At 44.2% G+C, this 22,075-nt stretch overlaps 1 protein-coding gene and 1 pseudogene across 4 annotated transcripts in view; both read right to left on the reverse strand.

The window, feature by feature from the left end:
* Astn2 (astrotactin 2) overlaps positions 1-22,075 on the reverse strand; it is a 770,953-nt gene that overhangs the window by 411,659 nt on the left and 337,219 nt on the right. The window lies entirely within an intron of this gene.
* On the reverse strand, positions 20,525-20,598 carry LOC117284384 (annotated as a pseudogene).

A 22,075-nucleotide genomic window follows, 5' to 3' on the forward strand; every position in this document is an offset into this window, starting at 1 on the left:
TTTTTTCATTTTCTCATACTTTTTTCTTTTCCCTTATTGTCTTTCCCCTACCCTTCCCACCTCCTGTACACCTTTAGCCCTTTCAGTTTTAAAAGCCAGTAAATTTTAGAGAAGTTTTTATACAGCTTGAGATGGAGTAGACTCAATAGATATTTTCTGAGTAAATAAATAAACTGAGCTGGATACAGAAGTCAATGGATACACTCAATGAAGTCTACCTATGTTCCCCCTCAATAACTAGGAAATTTCAGACTCAAAGCACCACTGAGTATGAGTCAAAATAGGTTGGTGTCTGGCGACCTCAGGGCCTACTTTTAATTCTCTGTCCTATTGGTCATGTAACTCCAGGAAAACATGCCTACATAGATTTATCATCTGTTACATACAAGGGGATAGAGAGCATCATATGAAACTATGTTCAAAGACTTTCCCAGTATAAACCTTCTGCAGCTTATGGCAGATAAACTGGGTGTCCTCTTAAGGAAATTAGTGCAAATATTAGCCACTGACACATAGAGACAATAAAATGCTAACTTCACCGTGACTATGACTAAAAGTAATTTCAACATAATAATAACCATTCCCATGTGCTTACTATGGGCCCAGCAGGCAGCGTACAAAACGGTCTTTCCATTGCATTTAAACATTCGCACAGGCCAGGATAGATGAAGGAGTTTTGTATTGCTGTTGGAACAAACCACCACAGACGCTAAAGAAGACTCAGAAGCTTAAAATTATTATTTCATGATTCTGGAAGTCAGAACTTTGACATCAGTTTCCCTGGGTGAAATAAATGTGTCATCAGAGCTGCACTTCTTCTGGAGGGCCCAAGGGAGAACCAGTTTTCTGGCCTTTTCTGTCTTCCAGAGACCACCTGTGTTGCTTGGCTTCTGACTAACCTCCTTCAATGTCAAAACCAGTGGTCCAGCGTCTTCTCCCAACTCTCACCTTCTTTTCATCCTAAGCTCTCTCTCTGATCCTCCTTTCTCCCTCTTTCAAGGATCCATATGATTATACTGGGCCCACCTGAATGATCCAGGATAACTGATTTCTAAAGATTCTTGTAATCGGATAGTAAAGTCTCTCTTACTACATGGAGTAATGAGTTCACAGGTTCCACATGGACATCTCTCTGGGCAATCCAGCCTGTTGCTGTGAGGCCTACCTTTATAGATGAGGAGGCCAGGTTGGTGGGGCCAAGGTGTCCTATCGAAACCCTCACAGCCAGAAAGCAAAGGATAAGGACTGCAGCCCAGGTGTATCTGGATTCATCTTCAAGTACATTCCTTGTCCACAGGGTGTCTTGCCCAATGTGAAGGCCTTACTCCCTGTCCTCAAGAAGCTCCCAGATGAAAGAGGGCACACAGGTAGCTGAAGGCCACCCAAACAGAAGACACCAGGAGTATGGAGCTGCCTTGACAGAGAGCACGTAAGCAAGATCCCAGGCCTTTTGCAGAAATCTGCAGTCAGGGATTGGTGGGTAACATTAAACCATGCCTGGTAGACACATCTGAGATCAGGGTGCAGGTGTCTCAGTTCAATGTGGGCACATCCCCACCTGGTTGCTGAGACTACCTTCTCCTTCTTTTGGATATAGGACATAGTCTTTCTCCAGGTCTTGGGTTCCTTATGTGAATTACTGAAACAGCATGTGTAATAAACCCAGTCCGAGGGGAGGCACATGGACAATAGAAGACTGTCGTTTAAAGGTCAGAGCCCAGAGGAGGAAGTCTGCAAAGACCTCATCCCTGGCACCACAGGCCAGCACTCTTGGGTATGTGCCACAGCTTCTGGTCAAGAAGCGTCGGCTGGTACTTGCCTCCAGGTCTCTGCTATGTTCAATGTGCATGATTCTCTCTTTGCTTTCAACCTCAGGGATACTTGATCATTGTTCCAGCTCCAGATAACTACTTGCACTTGAATGTGACCCTCAGCGTTCACCACTGGGTATTTCTGCTATGTCCCCCAGGGTATCTGTCTTTCCACTGTCCTGGCTAGTGTCAGAGTAGACAGTGGTCCTTCTCATTTTGCTACATGTGGGCAAGGACAAGAGTAGGGACTCCCTTGCTTCTGGGAGAGCTTGGAGGCCTCCCAAAGTACAGTAGAGTGACTCTTTTGAACATGTCCCCTCCTGAACATAGGAGCCCAGTGGCAGGCTGTCTGATGCCCTTGTATCTGTGGGGCCTCTCATAAGACTCCCTGATAGTTTCTTCTTAGAACACAGAGAGTCTGGGTACAACCACTAGGAGGCATCAGGATAGCAGGACAACATGCAGTCTGGTCAGGCTGATCCTGCCCTATAGTTGCTCCATAGTTGTGCTCCATGGCTCAGACTTCATACCGGAAGCCAGGTGTTGGCTCTCCAACCTTGCCATGTCACTCACTTACTAGCAACGGGACCTCAGACAGTTTACTTAGGGCTTCTGAGCTTCCTATCTGTAGAATGGGAGTAATAAGATTACCTATCTCAGAAGGTTGGAATCACAAGGACTCAATATATTAATAATACGTATAAACCATGATGAATGGCATCTGATGTAGTTTAAGTGCCATAGAAGAATCTGCCACTATTAAGCTGAGTGTTTCTGTGTGTGTTTCCTAAAGCAGAAAGGCATTTGCCACTTCTATTTCTTAAAAACGTCACATGATAATCAGGTCAACTAAGATAAAGCCGAGACCAGTGCTGGGTGATGATCATCTTTCACCGCTCCTGTTCATTTGTGAGTGTATGTTCCACTTCTTCTGGTGGTAAGGACAAAGCTCTGAGTTCCAGCTCTGTCTAACCATGAGTCCTAAACCAAATACCCTGCCATCCCCACCGCACCTCTCCTCTAAGCCCTCTGCAGGCCAACCTATTGTCCTGTCTTTAGCAAAGAAAGAAGAGCAAGGTCAGCCTCTGAAACTTCCCTCCAACCCCTGCCTTGGAGGCCTCTCACCACCACCTCCTTCCCTGGTTTTGAGTATTTCAGGAAACTGAAAAGACCGCCTAGGGAGCTAATCTTGGGCTTTATTCTGGGGGGTGGGGGAGGCAGATTTTCCTGTACAGAAGAGCATGTGTTCCTTTTGAAATGTCTTAGCGGAAATAAATGTACAACCTATTGTAAGCGGCGAGGAGCCACCAGCAGGAGTTGGTGTGATACAAAAGGGGCATTTATAACGGCACAAAACACTTAGCACTTTACCAAGACATGCACAGGATATAAAAAGAGACGAAGGGCCCAGCGAATCCGCCAGGAAAGCAACGTGCCCTGAATGCAGGGCAGCCAATCACTACACCCGACGCACAAACTTTATTCTCTCAAAGAGGCCACAAGCTTTTCTGGCTAGTGCAGAAGGGAATGTTTGAATGCAGGCAGAAAAGGCCAGGTCAGTCTTCCTTCAGTGTCTCCTACCCAGGCAAGCACTTCTGTCTTCCTTAACAGATGGCCCACCCCAACATTCAAGGTTCCCCCGGCAAGAGAACAAATAGAAGCCTATCTTTAATGAGACTAAGTATTGAAAAGCTGTACATTCAGGTAATGACACACTGAATAAATGTGTTTTGTCCTCCTAAATTGACAGATATAGTTTCATAACAATCTATAAAGTAAGGCTCAATGTAGCCTCCTCAGATATCCTGGAATAGTGGATGACTCTGCGGTGGGTCCCCAATATGCATAGTGGTCAAGGAATATAAGTAAATTTGCAAAGCATAGGGCTGGGCAAGTCCTCTGCTGTTCTGGAACTATAAGAGCTTAGGATACATGCATCCTCATGGAGAGAAATATGGAAAATGCCTTTGGTTCTTGGATCCAAACCTGTATCTCTATAGATTTCTTTGGCCACACTTTTACACTCCTGCCCTTCATGGCCACATAGAAGCAGGAGGTTCCTATTTACAAGGGACCACGTAAGCCTCAAGTTTTGGCCAAAGTCCCGGAAAGACTTCTTGTACACCAGACAGACTCCGTGCACAGGCTGGAAAGAATCAGAAGCTGTGAGGATTCAGCTCCAGTAGCTCACAGGAGACTGGAGGAGGGCACTCACAGGCCCTCGTAAGCTATTAAACAAAACATATGATGGCTGAAAAAAGTGAATGCGTGCAAAGCTGACACATCTAGGCAGCAAATTCAGACATGTCACAAGTCCAGAGAGACTAGGGGAAGCTTTTGCTCAATGGTAGGGGAAAAAAAGTTAAGGCAGTAGAATCTTTAAATGAAATTCTACTTTATGTGGAATCTGGGCCCAGGAAACTAGAAAGCAGAACTCTTGGGTTGAAATAGGTGAGCTGGGGCATGAAGATTCCAGCCCACAGGACTCAACGCTACCCCAGCCCACCCTTGTGGAAGGCCAGATGCAGGACCACCTCATTTTTATCACAATTACTCTAGTCAAGCCTCTTCATGTAAAGGAAGAATGGTTTGCTTGTGCCCTCACCCTGTCCTCTGTCAGCCTCTAGAAGTCCTGGCCTGGACCTGGTTCACCTTTTGTACTCCTCTGTGTGGCATCAGGGAGCATGAGTTGAATTGTGTTGAAAGAGAGATATGGCCGGTGTTATGTAAGGTCCTCAGCTTATTTGGATGCCGAAAATCCTTTCCAAAAAAAACAAAGAAAAATGTGGGTGAGAAGATTCAAGGAAGACAGAAAGCAGAGGGAAAAGGATGCGGAGGGAGAAAAAGATAAGTAAAAATGCATACCTTTGACATGAGATTTTTTTTTCCCCGTTACTCTTTTTACTGGTATATGTATTAAATATTTAAAAAAAAAACTATAATCTTTAACATTTTTTTGTACTTTTCTGTTTCCATTTGGTTCTTGTCCATTAATCTCTTACTGGTTTAACAACAATGGTTGCTGATATTCATTGAGCAACTACTATATAAATAAATAATCTATTTTTGTTGGTTTTTTTTTTTTGGTGATCAGACTTGGGATTTTGTGCTTGCTAGGCAGGTGGTGGAACCACTGAGCTAAATCTCCAGACCTCTATATAGTCTTTATTAAGAGTGCTGCACAGACTTTCTTGCGTAACTCTGTACAACTCTTTCAGAGACGACTATGAACCCCTCCCTACATATGAAAAAAAAGAGTCTGCAGAGGGTAAGGGACTTATCCGAGATCCCCGAGAACCTAAGCCACACTATCCATTTGTTGACTGACTAACAAGAGGAGTGAAGGATTCGAGGATGAGGGGACCAATTCCCAATCCCTTTGGCTTGTGGTCACCGACTAGGTAAGGCATTTGTTATGATTTGAATATGGTTGGACCCCTCCCAAAATCACATTGAAATTTAATCCCCATTATCAGATATTAGGAGGAGGGGCCACCTGGGCCCTTTAAGAAGTGATTAAGGGCATGCCTTCATGATGGGTTAATCCATTCATGCAATTAATGGGCTAAAGGATTAATGGGTTATTTTGAAAGTGGGTCAGCTATAAAAGCCAGTTTGGCTGGGATTCTCTCCAATCCCTTGACTCTCACTATGTGAAGCCCTGTGGCTCCTTGAGACTCAGCCAGTGAGGAGCCCATCAGCAGAGGCAGCCCCTTAACCTCACATCAGAACTAAAAGCCAAAATAAGCCTCTTTTCTTTATGATGAACCCATTCTAAAGTACGATGCTATTAGCAACAGGACACGGACTAAGACAGCCTTTCTCTCACTGTACCTAAAAGCCTAGAGGTTGAGGCTTCTGTGCCAGAGGCTCTCCTTGGGAGCCAAGACACCTCAGTCTTGAGTCTGGGTCCACAAGGGGTAGCAGAGAGTGGGGTCCAGTGCTCCTGAAAAGTCTCTAAGGCAGCCTCCAAGAATTGACAGCTTCCCCAGTCCTAGACTCAGGAAAGTCTTTCCACCTCTGTTTCAGAGAGAGCCGTACCTTTGACTGGAAAAGCAAGTTTGTTTTCATGGGCTCCCCCACTGGTGTTAAGCATGGCTAAACGGGGACCATATTTCACCCTAGAAGTGGCTGCTTTTCAGGAGCAGAGTGTGATTAAGGAAGACGGATGGCGGATAATATCCGCTACCAACACCTGTACTGTGCATGGGGATCTATTTGGAGGAAAGGGAGAGGTGAGAGCAAGATCATTACCATTTGAACTAGAAAACAAAACATAGTAGGAATGGAGAAGAACGGGAGGGTAAGGGAGGCGAAGGAGGGCGACAGAGAGGCGCGGGAATAAAGCACTGCGGGGATATTGGCTGCAGGAGCTCTGTCAGGGGCCCAGCTGTGCTGCTGACTGAGAGGACAAGGTAAGACGTTCCCCTCCCTGAACTTGGAATTCTCCCACAGCAAAATGCTGAGACCTCAGAGGGCTTCTTTTCATCATTATCCCACGCTGCAGGAGGCATCCTTGGGAGGCAGCCATACTCAAGGACTAGACCAGTTCAGCCTCCAGGAATGCCTGGCACTGAGCTACTAGACAAGTGGGGAGGGTGAGGCAGAACAGTCCTCTGGCTGCGAAGCCTCAAAGTGGCAGGGCCAGGTGTGTGGCTCACACATCAGGGTCACAGTGATTCTGCAGATCCTGTAGCTTAATAAACAGGAGTCAACAATTTTAGAAAGCAGAAGAATAAAAGGATCCAGGTTAAGAGAGTAACAGAGTCTAGGGATAAACAGATGTGGGCCAGGGTACCAGCTCCGAAGCTTGGTTGCTCTGGCAAACTCAGGTAAGTGAAGTTTTTCTCAGAAACAGCCTTCTTCTCATCTGTAAAATGGGTGAGACCTACCAAGAATATTAAATGAAGTCATTTTACAGTCTTAGCACTAAGTCATGGAAGCCTTGATTCAGAAATGAAGTCTACTCCCTCCATCTGGTTCCTCACCACCAAAGCATCGCCATCATCACCATCTTTATCCTGGATCAAGAAACTTTCTCTTTGTTTTGGTTGCTTGCTCTCCCTAAAGGCTCTCACAGAGCCAAAGGGAAGTCCTGTTCTATGTGGGCCCAAAGGCAAGCTAGAATCAATAGGTATGAATTACAGAAAGGAGGCAGTCAAAGAGCAGGAAGAGGAAAAGCATACATCTGTACCCTCTTTTTATTGTTCAGAGCCACAGCTGTTTGAGAGGCTGGGTATATAAACTGAATGCAACATAAATATATGTGTAACAGTATAATTGCATATACAAATATAATATGTACATTATACTTTATGACATAGTCATGTAGGAAAGGGACTCAAGAATCTAGGTATAGTCATGGGGCCAGCTGCTTAAAAATCTAGGAGATGTGCAGTCCCAAAGAGGATTTATGAAGTGTTAAAATTCTATAGTGAACAGACCTTGGAATGGCAGAAGGACAAACAACAGGCCAAGGATTGGAAGGGATGGGTGAAGAGATGATAGAAAACAGTAGAGGTATATAAGGGTCAGCTTGGGAAGGGTCTGATAGGTGGTAGGGAGGACATTAGATTCATTCAAAGTATGCTGGAAAAGCCAAGGGAGGGGACTATGTGGGAAAGAGGTGATGTGACTTTTGTTTGTAAGTAGTGTCTTAGTCACTTTCCTAGTCAGTAGGACAAAATACATGGCGCTCACAACTAAAAGGAGAGCTTTATTCTGGCAAATGTTTTTAGTTTATAGTTGGTTAGTTCCAAGACAGGACAACATAGCAGAAGGGTTCCCTCCACCTCATGGGGAACAGGGAGCAGAGAGAGAAGGGCAGAGCTGGGGAGGGAGCAAAACCTTTTAGACCACACCCCCAGGGACCCATCTCCTCCAACCAGACTCTGCTTTCAAAGAGCAAGCTAGGTATATTGTTTCCGTAATCGAATGACCTTCCAAACACATAAGGCTTTGGGGGCCATTTTGGATGTAAACCACAACAAATGGTAATCCCAGCCATTGTGTGGAGGTAGAAAAGGAACTGGGTGGGCATGGATAAGTGAAATAGAGGACAGTTGGAATCAGCTCCATCTCCCAGGTCAGGGATGATGAGGGTTTGGACAAGGAAGTCAGTGGAAACTGTTGAGACATTTTAAAATAATGGCTTTTCACAGTGAAAAAGATAGGGTTTGCCATTGGCGTGAATGCAAATGTGAGTGAGAACTGGTCAAAGATGCTGTGATCTGAGTAACAGGAAATGTGTCAGTGCCAAATCAGCATGGGACAGACTGTGGGAGGAAGAGGTTGAAGGAATAATGAGTTCAGTTTCAAACATGGTACATTTGAGATGCCCATTATCCATCTAAATGGAGGCAATTTGCAGTTGGCGACAGGGCTATGGGTGTTTTAAACCACAGTGTTGGAGGGAATCACCGTAGGAGTGAGAGATCTGAGGAGTGAGCCTGGAGCCCTCTAACACTTAGAGGTCGGAAGTTTGGAGGACCCAGCAGGATCGAGGGAGTGAGGCACAAAAACAGGAGGAAATGTTGACACAGAATAAATAAATAAACTTTCTAGCAGGAAAGAGTGACCAGCTATGTTGCAGAAGGTAAAGGGTCCCACAAAATTGAAATCAAAGTGCTAAGTGTACTTACTCTGGGTGAAAGCCTTTCCCCGCTTCACCTAATTTAATGCTCACACAAAACAGGAGTATTTAAGAGAATGTTGGTAATTTTTCCATGGTCACAAAGCTGGGGAAAATTGTATAACTCAAATTGAGGAACATTTTCCAAGACTCTTGACCAGGTTTATCCTTAGCTCTCGAGATCATAACAAAGAACTGAAGTCTGAGAAACTGTCTCAGACCAAAAGGGACTCAGGAGACATGAGAACGAAATGTAAATCTGGCATCATGGACTGGATTCTGGAGCAGAAAGAGGGCAGTGGGGAAATTATGGTGAAATTAAAAAAAAAAACACACTACAGTCTGGATTTTGATTAACAGTAGAGATCCAGTGCATTAGTTTCAACAAGTGTTTCATGGTAAGATCAGATTTTAACATTAGAGGAAAATTGGCCAGGTATATATGGGGGTTCTTGATCTCCACAATTTTTCTATAAATCTGAAATTAGTTGAAAATTAAAATCTGCCCAGAAACAACATTAGCAACAAAGCAATAGAGTAACTTGCTCCTTGGTAGTCCAAGTCTAGGACAAGCTGCTTCTGAATGTGGAGGGCACTGAGATCTGTAGGTCATTGTACTCCAGGTGACCTTGCTGTAGGCCTCTCCTTTTTGCTTTATACCTCCACATGTCCATGTCCTCTAGCTGAGAGGCAACCTGGCACAGTGGAAAGAGGTGGCTTTGAATCTGAGCCTCAGCCTCCCTGTTATCTAGCTGTGAGCATAGAGAAATCTCTTTCTTTCTCAAACCTTTGGTTACTTCCATTTGTAGACTGTAACTGATCATCTCTCCTTCCCCTGGCCTTGGAATGGAGTCAAAATGGCAGCCTAAAAAAGCCCAGCCCTGGGCATACTGTAGGCGCTCATTAAATATATGGTCTGTCTTTTTTCCTCTTAAGAGCCAAGAGCTGGGAGCTCACTCAGCTTCTTTCTTTCCAACAAGAACCTTTCATGTTTAATTTATAGGTTGTTTTAGGTAGTTGCATTTTAAATAATTCATGGCCTTGCTGTTAATATTTGTAGTTGTTGAATTCTTTTAATAAAACATTTAGGGATTTCTTTCCCCCCAAAAGTACATTTCGCCCAGAGAATGATTTGTTTTCCAAAATCTAGGACTTAGCTGCCCTTTATTTTCTTTGCTGTGTCAAATCATGTCTACTGCTGTGGCAGAGGTGCCACACACAAGTTTGGGCCTTGCTGGGCTCAGTTGTGCAGGCACTAAGCCAGTTCACCTGTGGCTGAGGCTGGGGAGGGGGTGTCCACATTACGGGTGGGTGTGTGGCAGATGAGAACAGTGCCTACCACCTTGGGGCTGGGCCTGAACTCACATCTACCATTTCCCCGTGAGGTCTCATACAATAACTTTTCTGAGCTTTTGGTTTCTTGTACAGAAGTGGGACTGACACTTGGTTTGGTTTGCGTGATGTACAGCTGGATCTTTAAGTTCTGCTGATACATCCAGAGCCACCCTCCCAGCCTCAACACCTACTTTGTTATATTTGCTGTTTTCTTGTCACCTTGGTTTGGGTCATTTTCACATGAACCCCAGGCTCCTTCTTGGATCCCATGAAGCTCCTTGGGCATTGCTTGGCACCTTGGGTCTGGGGGAAGGGAAAGACTGGTTCATACATGCTGTGGCATTATCTTACTGAAGGCTCCACCTCCCTCTGGAAGATTCAGGAGACTCTGAAAACACAAGGCAAGTTTCACAGGTGCCAACTGTATTGTTCAAAGAATCTACTCCCTTTTATAGCACTTGTATTTCTTTCTCTACTGCCAGAATGGAGACACATGCTGGGTTTCTGCATTCATAATTGGGGAAGAACAGATGGGAGAGACGCAGTTGGAAAAAATACTGTCATTAAAATAATCTATACTGCTCGTAACTCTCAGTTGCATGCAAGCAGGTGAGTGGTGCCACGTGGCCTATGTTCCCTCACATCCATTCCTCATGGAAATTATGGGGGGCACGTGCCTTAGGAGGAGTTGAAAATTCGCCTTCTTCCATGGATTACCTCTGTGAGTGCACCTTACATTCAGGGCCCCAAGAGATTGGTGAAAAAGAAGAAAAGCGATTAGAGAAAAGGAAGAGATTGGTGACAATGTTTCCTTAAATAAAGGGCAGGGTGGGCACTCTGGACAGGAAGAACAGCACAGGCAAAGGCTTATAGGCTGGGAAATAGGAATCATGTTTAAGTAATGGCAGTAGAGCAGCTGAGCTGGAGAAGAGTTCTTGTTAAGGGATAGCGTTGGGGAGATATCTGGAAGAACTTGGGCCACAGTGAGAAAGTTCTTGAACGCTGACAAGCAAGTTGAACTTGATGTGGCAGTGCACACCTTTAATCCCAGCGCTTGTGAGGCTCAGGAAGGAGAATCACAAGTTGAAGTCCAGCTTGGGCAGTTTAGCAACACACTGTCTCTTAAAAAAACATGAAAAAGAAGTTTTTAAAAGGGTTGGGGTGTAGCTCTGGGTGAAGATCCTGGTTTCAATTCCTAGTGCCAGAAAAGAAAAGAGAAACGAAATGGAAAGACCAAAGAAGCAAACTGAATGAGAAATACAGTGGGATGATAGAACACCAGGTTGTTTCAGGTCCAGTCCGGGTCACTGCTCACTAGCTATCTAAACATGGGAAAGACGTTGCCATTTCCCGGGCTTCCCTTCTTCACCCCAAAATGGGAATGTAATAGATAATCCAAGTGCTTGAAGGAAATAGCTCTGAACTTCAACCGAAGACATTTGCTTCCTGAAGCCCACTGCCCCACCCCCTGACTTCTCTTTCTTTTCTGACCACACAGGTCAACTCTAACTAAACTATGGCTCTGATGTTGGATTGGTAATAATAATAACATTTTGTTAGCTGTAAAATGTTGTAGTTGGCCTTCACAGAGGACCTGCTTTGTGTCAGCACAGAGACGAATACTTCCATCTCGGTCATTAAGAAAGCCCACTGCACAGAAGCTGTCATCCCCTCACAGCCGCGACTGAGAGGTAGGATGTGCTTGTGTCATCCAGCACAGGGGCTCAGGGCCGAGAGTCGTTCCTGCCATTCCAGACAGCTGCCCACCGCCCCTCTGGCTGTCCTGATGCGATGGTGATAATGACATGTGGTAAGGTGAGCATTGTAAACATGTAACCTCATACTTCCCACTGCCCTTCATGGTAGACCCTGGGACCCCCATCTTACAGATGAGTAAATTAAGACTCTGCATAGAGGAATGACAACACAAAGTCAAAAAATCAGCACATGCTCCAGCTGGGCTTTGGCTCTAGGTCTGCCTGCTAGGAAACCTGGTATCCATACGCTGCCTTGGGATATTTCAGCCCTCAGATTCACAGATGGAACCCAAGATTAGGGGACTGCCACAAATTCTTTCCCTGAAGTGTGTGTGCAGGATATTCTTTGCAAACTCTTTTATCAGAGATGCTAAATTTTACAAAATTTATAGACCGTCCTCTCCTGCCCTGGGGAGAATTGCCCCTGATACCAAGTAAACACCTGGGCTGATATCTTCGTTACTCTGTACTGGCAGTCTTCAATGTTCTAAAAAGTCAAAGAATTCTCATTCCTTGGAGTAGCATATCAACACAAAATCTAGATACTGAATATTCACCATTTACTTGAAAAGAGTGACATAGCTTTAAGAAAAAAACACATACATGCCTCCTAAATTCCTTATAATTTCCCGATAGGGGCATCTTTTGTTCTAATGAGATTCTTGGAGGGCTCATGTGCATCTTCAGGATGGAAGCATGGGGGCTGGCCACTAGAAAGATCGAGCCATTATAAAAAGCTCGGAGCTTTGATTCCACCCACTATTATCCAAGAAGGCTAGAGGAGCTGGAGAGATAACAATCAATCGTGCCTACATGACTCGGTGTTCATAAAAATCCTGAAATTGCAAGGTTTAGATCGTTTCTGGACAGGTAAACATATTTACGTGTCAGCAGGGTGGCACATCTGAGCTCTCTGGGACCTTTCTGGACCTAACTCTTTGTACCTCATCTGGAAGCTCAACTTTATCCTTTACCATATGCTTTATAATAAACCACTACATGTAAGTTGATGTTTCTCTGAGTTTTGTGAGCTAGTGTAGCAAATTATTGAACACGAGGTGGGAATCCCTGCATTTGTAGCTGTACAAGGAAGACATTTACATCTCTCTGTATGCAACTCGTGTCCAAACTGATGACCTTTTCTGGAGTTGAGCTCTAGACAGTGACCAACTGCATTAAAGAACAGGTCATCCAGTTTATGTGTGGAGAGTTGAAGAACTGGTTGAAATGGAGAAGAGCCAACCACATATTTGCTGTCAGAAGCACAGTGAGAAACAGGTTTCCTTGAGAAGGCAACCTAATTTCTACAAGTCAGGTTTCACGCTAGCATCTAGAGGATGGGTTCAGGAGTGTCTTAATACCCAGGAGAGAAACGCAAGTGGATCCTGAGTTCCCTCTCTCCCTATATCTTCCCATTCGTGATGGTCCACCACCAGAGTGCTGAGTCATCTGGGCAAGGTCTCAGATCCTCTGGATGAACGTCGTGTGTCTGAGGTAGCAAGGCTGAGAAGGAGGACAGGAAACCAAGTTTAGAAAGACTTAAATGACTTGCCCAAGTGATAGAAGATGCCGAATCCAGGACTTCGTTCTATCTGACAGCCAACCCTGGATCTTGTCTTCTGTATTACTTTTCCTTCTGTACTGGAGAGGAGTAGACGTGGTTCTCTCCGATTCTCCTATGACCCACCTTCATAGTAACACAAGACTTCAGTAGTATAGGAAATGTCATTGTTCCAGTATCTGGACAACAGAGTTGCTAACTGTATAGAGACCTTTTCCTAAGGACTACAAATAATGTAGTCACATTGAGCATGTTCTGCTTGCCACCATCTTTGCACATGCTGTTCCTTCTGCCTTGCCTCATTTTTCCTTTAACCCTGCACATCCCTTAGATCTCAGATCAACTTTCTCACAGGAGCTCTCTGGCCCCCAGGTTAGGTTCTCTCATGACAACTAACTCTCATAGCATTGCTCTACTTTTTCCCAAATAATCGATACACGTATGGCTGAATTCATGTAGGCTTCATCTACAAGACAACGAACTTAGAGGGAGGGGGCCATGTCTACTTGGATCACAAGAGCGTCCCTGGTTAGGAGTACAGGACCTGATGCAGAGTCGAGCTTAATCAGTGTTTACTGAATGAATGCATGCATGGGTCTGGATAGGTCTAATTTGTGTTTTAAAGTAACACAGTTTGCTCTTCAGAGATGGCTAGACATGCAGAATCCCAGGCCCAATCCCAAATACCCTGAATAAGTATGTATTTTAATATGGTCCTGAGATAATCCCTACATACACCAGTGACCAAACAGAAAAGCAGATTGGGAAGAGGGCAGGAAGGAAGATTATGGAAGCCTGTGTTAATTTTTAATTCATCAGTTGATTGGTTAAATAATTTTTGCAAAATTATCTGAGCACCTACTATGTACTTGGTACTGGTTGAGCCCTGGGACTCTGGCATGAACATGGTAAACACAATACTTGGCCCAAGATCACTGCCTGGAGGGGCAAGGCATCCAGACTGGAGGGAAGGGATGCCCATGGCTCAGAAGACGGGGAGGGCTTCCTTAGGTAGTGCCTGGCAGGGGAAGGTACACAGGGAGCTTCATAGGCAATGGAATTTATGGCCACGTGCCACCACCAGGCTTGATTCAGGGGTCAGGAGTTTCCTTAATACTCCAGGTTAGAAATGCAAGCAGGTATTTAATCCCCTTCCTATCCCAGCTCTCCTGTACACTATGATGCTACCCTGGAAGACCTGGCCCAAATACCAGATAATGTCCAACCCCAGAGGCTTCTCTCAGCATCCCACACAACTCCTCAATGCATTCTGTCTCCAAATGTCAGTCTTCCACCTTGTGTCCCTCTCTGTTTTCTTTCCTGTTCACTGCTTCCCTTCCTGGCCTCCCTTTTGCACATCCATTATGTAGATTATTACGCAACCATTAGAAATGTTTGTAAAGACCATGCACTAACACACTTAGGCTTAATAGGAAGCCGAGTGCAAAGTCGTATGGGCATGACTGCAGCCTTACAGGAATAATTCTGTACAGTTAAAAGAAGACTTAAAAAGCAAACTCCAGAATGTAGCAAAAAATATCGCATTCCTTTGAAGTTTTTCTACTTTTCCTTTTTTTATTAGTAGAGATTTCTTTAATAGATGGGAAAGTGAATAAATCACACAAATTAAAAACTTTTGCTATTTACTTACTATGAATGTCACTTTTAGCAAGACTGATAACTCTCCCGAGACTTGGTTTTTCCATCTTTAGAGAAAGGGTGACAGCTGTGCTCACTTGCCAGGTGTTTTGAGAGTAAAAGCTGAGCCCATAGCTCAGTGTGTGGGTGGTGATCACATCCCAGCCTTACCTGTACCGTGCAGAGTGGAAGCAACAAGAGGGCAGGTTCGATGAAGCAGGGATGGAGACCGGTCTGGAAGTCCTGCCTGTGGAACTAAGTTCATTCCTACCTGGTCATATGACCTTGGCAATTCCCTCCCATCTCAGGGCTTTTGTTTCCCCACTGGCAGAAGAGAAATGCAACCTCCACAAGCAGTAAGGATTCCCGGCACACATCTAAAAGACATACCTTACCTCCGGTGGAATTCCCACTGTGAGTGCTTTCATAATCCCAAGTATTCTGCTCCACACATACTGTAGCCTCTTTCAAATGTCTCTCACTCTTCTGAGGTTCACTGACCTATGGATAAAACCTCATCCTTTTTAAGGTCAGAAAATCTCATTCTTGCTTCCTATGCCCTAGAAGCATCCCCAGCACCACAAATGAGCAAAATCTACTGTGGGTTCTCTAGTAATAATGCAACCCACAGTCTTCCTATTCTTTATGGCTGGCCACAGTAGTTTTTTGGGTTTCTTAGGTTTTGTCAGTTGTTTTTTAAAGATGCCATTTTCCTGGGGATGGTAGTACACATTTAGTAGCCCTACCTACTCGGGAGACTGAGGCAGGAAGACCACTGGAGCCCAGTAATCCAAGGCTAACAGTAGCAACATAGCGAGACTCTGACTCAAAAACCAAACGTTTTTTAAAAGGCATTTTTAAACATTAGGAATTTGAGTGGGGCAGTTCCCAGTTTGTGGCTGGCAAGCACAGCTCTCTTTGCTCTTTCCAATTAGTTTCTCAAAATAGAGGAGAACAGAGAAGTCTTGTTTCCAATCTTGCCTTCTTTGCATTCCTCCAGTACTGCACAATGGGGTAGGGATTGGATCAGATGCTTTTTAAAGATGCTCTGATTTCTAACTCTCTCTGCCTCCCTGGGACAGCTGCAGCTTCTGTGGATGAAGGAGGACCTTTTTCTTCAGCACGTGGCTCCATCTCAGAGGCAGCACCGGACCGCACCCCACCCCATCCCACCCCAGCAGTTCTGCCAGGCTCAGATGAGCTTGGCCAGCCGGCTTTGCTGTATGTGCAAAGTCTAAATAATTTTAATATCTTAAGAGCAGAGGAGCTACTCTCCAGCTCCTGTAAGAGGCAATATTAACAGGGGAAAACGTAAAGGGAAGGGTATGAGAGAGGAAGAATGATGAAAAGAAAGGAAGAATGGGAACAACCAATTTTCAAGATGCCTCTAAAAATCCCGGGTCAGGATCCCACCTGTCTATTTCAGGCCCACTTCAGGTCCATGATGCCTTCTTAACAGTGCGCAGGAAAGTGCTTTACTACGCCAAGCTCTTGTCCGCGTATTGCCGCATTTCACCCTCTGCCAGAACGTTGGCTCTGAGAGGACAGGAGGCTTCTCCCGTCTGTTCAGTGTTGCAGGCCCATTTTGTAGAACAATACCAAGCACTCTGTGTGTGTTCAACCAGTGCTGGCTGATGCGATGAACTACGCCTGTCTGAGCTAAGATCCTTGCCACATTTTGCGAACACAGCAGAGTTCATAGGGGTTAAGTCACTTGCTTCAGGTCATGGCATTGACCCAAGATTCAGGTCTATCTGACCGGAAAGCTACCTTATTTCAGACTGCGTATCTGTGGAGCCATCTTTTTCCCTCCAGTTTCTCCTTTCTCTTTCATAGGAGGCCCTCTGTTCTAGAGCCACTTGCCTTGGCAATCCCTTCCTGAAGATTTCTTAAAAAAATGCTTCAGGTTGTTTATTGCTGCACTGTTTATAATAGTAAAAAATTAATTACTTAAAGTCTATTATTGGCTGGTGGTTAAACAGACCATCCATGCTATGAAATGTTAATCAATTGTGAAAAAGAATGAAGGACTGGGGACGGAATTCAGTGGTAAAGCACTTGCCTGTCATGCTCAAGGCCTTGAGTTCCATCCCCAGCATCACAAAGCAAACAAAAGAATATCGTGGATTTGCTAGTCATGATGCAACCCCCCTTCCCCAGGGAATCTATTTATTATCTACCCTGAGCTGTGCCTGGATGCTTTGTACCTTGAGTTATTATTGTTTACAATGCGTGCACCTATAACAAATTATAGGCTTCTTGAGAATGACTCTATGTCCAATTAATTTTATATATTGCCACAATGCTTGACTCACAATTTGTTTTTAATAAACATTTATTCAATGACGAGTACTTTATCACCTGCAATAGTAGATTCAGGGAGCAATTTGGGAGGGGCTTTCTAACATTTAAAATCATTTTCACTTTGTCATATAATTTTATTAGAAGGACTCTTAAAATAAGTGTGGTCACATATATGAGGCTGTTTATTAGTGCATTGTTTATGATAGTAAAATATATATAATTAATGCCTATTGTTTGCTGGTGGTTAAACAGATTATAACACATCAGCACTATGGAATATTAATCAGTTATGAAAGAGAATGTTGCAGATCTGTATAAGCTGATGTGGAACTAGCTTTAAGAGGCTTTGGATAGGTAGGAGATGAGAGTGTCCCAAAAACATATTCAGTGTCGTCAAACTCAGGTTAAAATTTGACTATGTAAATTTATGTCAACACTCCAAAAGAAAGCACATCAAATTGTTAAGCAGAGGGTACTGTCAAGATGAAATGGAAATTTGGCAAATCAAGGAGATTTTGGCTTTTACCCTGAAAATACTTCTTATAGAAGGAGATGGGACTGGAGGTGTAACTCAGGGGTACAATGTGTGTGGATCATGCAGAAGGTTCTGGGTGGGAGTCACCGTCACCAAAGCCCCCAGGAAACATCAAAGGGAAGGAAGAGGAGGAGGAAGATCAGTGGAACAAGATTCTAATCAAAGGCCATGTCCTGGGTTTTGGAGACCTGGGCCGTCTCAGCAGCCTGGAAGCTCTCTCCTGTGTGTGTCTTTCAATTGCTTCTGCTATCCGGAGGGCGTCAGCTCTCCCAACTTGCTCTTTGGAGTGCAAGGCCTTTGCATTTTGTTTGCCTTGGTCCTAGGCTGATAACCATTCTAGATGCTTTCTCACTCCGCAATGAGAAAGTCACTCCTCGAGTTCCAAGTCAGCCCCCATAGCCTAGCTTAACTTCTTTGACTTTGAAGATCCACATATTTTGTCAAAATCTAACTCTCACTTTGGGAAGTCTGGTATCTTTCCAGTTCTTGCAGAAAGAGGGCAGAAACTGTTTTGTGATATGACCCAGTGTTCACGGATCAGGCTTAGCAGAGATGTGCCCCAGCTTCTACTCCTAACAGTAGAGATTCCTGCAGGGCTTCCAGTGGGTGGGTGGTCTGAAATGGGGTGGTGGGGAAATCTCGAAGGAAGCCAGAGGATGGAAAGCAAAATTTCAACTTAGGATCCTTAAATCTCAGATTCAGGAAGAAGCTTGCCCCACTTTCTGGCCTGGGTGAGGGCTCTCTCTGCAGAAACCAGTGGGTCATCACTTCCTATTGCTGGCTGGATCTCACTTCAATAAGGCACTTTCTGTCTGTGCCCAATCCAGACTCCCCTGAAGCTACCTCCTCTGTGCTAAGGAGTAGTACTCTTCAGTGAATGCACTACAAGTGCCTCCTCTGAATAGTGCTAGACTCTAAAACAGTCAGCCAGTGATTTAGGAGGCCTGAATTGGGAGAATCCTCAGAATCATCTCCCACTCTACAGATGGGAAAATGAGGTTTAGAGAGCAGACATTTTATTAAAATCCAACACTATAAGACTTCAGGTCGATACTAAAAGCCAACCCGTGTTGGCTTCCTCAATATAAAAACTTAGTATTATTCCCAACTACATTAGACATTTGTGTGCACTGTACTGAGAGCTACAGCCCCTGCTTAATCATCATCACCACCTCTATCATCGAAATAACAGTGATTATTTACTGAATATCGACAACGTGCTAAGACTTCTGTTAGGTGTTTACATTTGAGGACTACCTCTTGAGAACTTCTGAGGGGTGAGGAGTCACGCCCAGAAAAAGAAGCAATGTCTTTCCATCCTGACAGTCATTTTTCAAGTGGGTTCTCAACCAGGCACAAGAGGTACTTGTCATTAGATCTCAGTATTTGGGGCTTGGCATCTACTAGCAGCAGAAGAGTTGGGCTGCTGTTCTGATGTTGAAAGGAAATGTAGATGCATGTATGTATGTGTACATGCATCTGTACATATACTCATCTAGGTTCCCTGCAGCTTAGTTGCCTTAAAGGAAGCAAGGCTGGTGTTGAGTACTGCCTTCTCCTTAGGAATTATCTTTGGTCACTGAGTACTTCCTTTGGTTTCTGAAACAGTTTTAAACCTGATTCTCCTTCTTTCCCTCCCTTTCTCCTTTCCTTCCCAAAGGGAGGAATAATTAAAAAGACCAAACTTCGTGGTGTCTGGCTTTTGCTCCCTCCTTCCATACATAGGGACACACACACACACACACACACTCACACTCACAGATACATGCAAATAGGCACACACATATATTCAAAGTCACCAGTGTTTGTCATTGAACTGAAACTGAAATACCCTAGCCAGGAAATACAGCTTTGTGTTATTTAAATCCCCTCCTTCCCCCACCAAACTTACTTCTTCCATTCTTTGTTAGGCTCCCTCTACACTGGCATAGTGTGCACACCATCCTGGTGCCCTGTAAGCTTTTTCTCAGGCAGTGACCTCTGCCCAGAATGCATCACTGTCCTAGCTTCGAATTCTACTTCAAACACCATCGTGTTCAAGAAATCATCAATGAGTTCCCTGGGATTCCTGGTGACAGTGCTCTTTTACTCATCAGAGCTCCCAGGGCCATATTCAAAGATTATCTAAAAACACATAGTGAGCCTCAAAATGTATATAGATTCCTTAACTGTCACTACCCCTCTCCTGCCTTCTAATTCAGTTTTCTGTTTGGTACTTTTGGCCCCTTCTACAGCTGTGCCACCTTCCTCTGGTCTTGGAGGAACCTCTGCTCTCTTTTCTTTCATTTTGAACCCTGAGTTCATGTTATCAGGTCCCATTTCAATCCTGTGATCTTCATAAACTAAGTGTAGGTGATTTGGGCATTGCTATTATTATTTGACCAATTGTTATGATAATAAGCCTGAACATGCTAATGATAATTTTAGTAAGTCATTTAATTACTGAGCTACAGGCACTACCCTAAGTGCTTTATTTCGATGCATTCCTTTATTTAAACATTTCATAGAATCTTTTGTAAATTCCCATTTAACACATGAGAAAATTGAGAACTGGAGTAGTTGATTCAAGGTCATTCAGAGCTGGGAATTGAGCTCCAGGTGTAGCCAACTCCAAAATGCAAGCTCTTAATTACTTCATTAGATAATAACCTAGAGGTACCTAATTAGTTACATGCAGTTTACTATATATGAGAGATGGGGCCATCAGGCTATTATTTAGAAATAAAAGCAATAAGTACAGCAAAATAAGAATAATTGAACAGATAGCTGGAGAATAATGAATCACGGTTTACAAGCTTTAGGTAAACTAATCTAGAATGCAGCAAAGAGGTCATCCTGGAGATCTATCCTTGAAGAGGCTGCACAAGAGCACCAAAGAAACTTGTTTCATAATGCTTATATTGAGCATGCAGTTGAGGGACACAGGTGGTAGAGCCCTTCTGCCTTTCTTCCATCAGCATCTCTACACTATCAGAGAAACTTCTCTAGTCACCAACTATAGAAATGATCCCAGAAAGTATAGCCTTCAGCATCTCTACTTTCATTGGTTGATCACATCTCTTATCATTACTTCTCTCTAGGGGACATAGATTCTTATCTCCCAGAAGACTGCTGTCTACTTTTAAAAGAAAATAATGCACGCAGAACTCTTTGTGTGGAAACCAGTCGCATGATTACTCAGCAACAAATGTAAAGCTATAATAAGCCTGAGCACTACCCATGGGAAATAAGTGGGTTTTGCTTTCCTGGTTTTCACTGGTGTTCAGGTTCCTTCTTGAGCCAGCTCTGGTTAACTCACTTGCACAAGGACACACTTACAAGTACTGACAGAGTTCACTGTTTTGGAATGATTGGCTCTGTCCATGAGGATCGCCTTGGCCACACTGAATGGACAGCTGTTAGGAAGGAAATCTGTACCACATCATCTTCCTTCTGACACCTACAGGCTCCTGGGCTCACTCAGGCTCTACCCCAGCATGGCGCAAGAGATAGCTCCTTTCTAAACATGTGCATCCTGGGATGGGCAACGGATGTGTTCTCATGCATCTTGTTTCCTATGTAGCACCTCCCCTAGGACCATGACTGCGGCAGATGCTTGGGAAATGCTCTAGGAATAAGTGAGAGATGACTGCAAACCTCATTGCACTACCATGTTGCTGTACACAATTGCCTGTCAGGGCCAATAGCCTCCTGTAGAGTTTTCTTTTCCTGGGAAACTAAATCTATTTATCTTTGGCTACAGTTCTCCTTGCAACAACTCACCATGTCTCTTCCTTGCTTTCAACTTGCTAGGATTCAGCATTTCTCATCTCTCCACAGCCTGACTCATGTGTTCTCTCTGTGACTATCCCTGGTCTCCCAACTGCCTCTCTCTTCCAAATAATGCTAAAAAAGGCACCATTTACAGAGGACCTACTACCAGGCAAGTGTATGAAGTGCAAAACCTCACTGGATCCCCACAACCACTCCCTAAGTAGGTCTGTTCCAATCTATTTTACAGATGAAGAAACGGGCTCAAAGAAGGGACTTCACAAGTCTGAGTGAAACAGGTGAAATGCAGACCCAGCTGTGGTCTCCATCAAACAGTTTAACCATTACACTATCATGTACTTTCAAGTAGAAACACTGATAATTAACTTTTGCAAATATTATTCAAATCACATTGCACATGTGAATTTGAGTCTAAATGGTCCTACTCACCCCAACTCCAGAACTCATTACTCACAAGTCTTCCTGGTAAGAGATCTTCCTCTTTCAACCTCGCCCATACTTTGTTTCTGCAGCAGATACACAAGCCTATTACATACAAAAAAGACTGGGTGAAGGGCCAGGGATTTAGCTCAGTGGTGCCACTGCCTGCCTGCCTGGAAAGTACAAGGTCCTGAGTTCAATTTCCGATACAAAGAGAGGGAAGAGAGGGAGGGAGAGAGAAAGGTAGGTAGGGAGAGAGAGAGAGAGAGAGAGAGAGAGAGAGAGAGAGAGAGAGAGAGAGAGAGAGAGAGA

Source organism: Fukomys damarensis, unplaced genomic scaffold (genome assembly GCF_012274545.1).
Source record: "Fukomys damarensis isolate Sample0158 unplaced genomic scaffold, DMR_v1.0_HiC HiC_scaffold_36, whole genome shotgun sequence".
In the NCBI taxonomy this organism is placed as follows: Eukaryota; Metazoa; Chordata; class Mammalia; order Rodentia; family Bathyergidae; genus Fukomys; species Fukomys damarensis.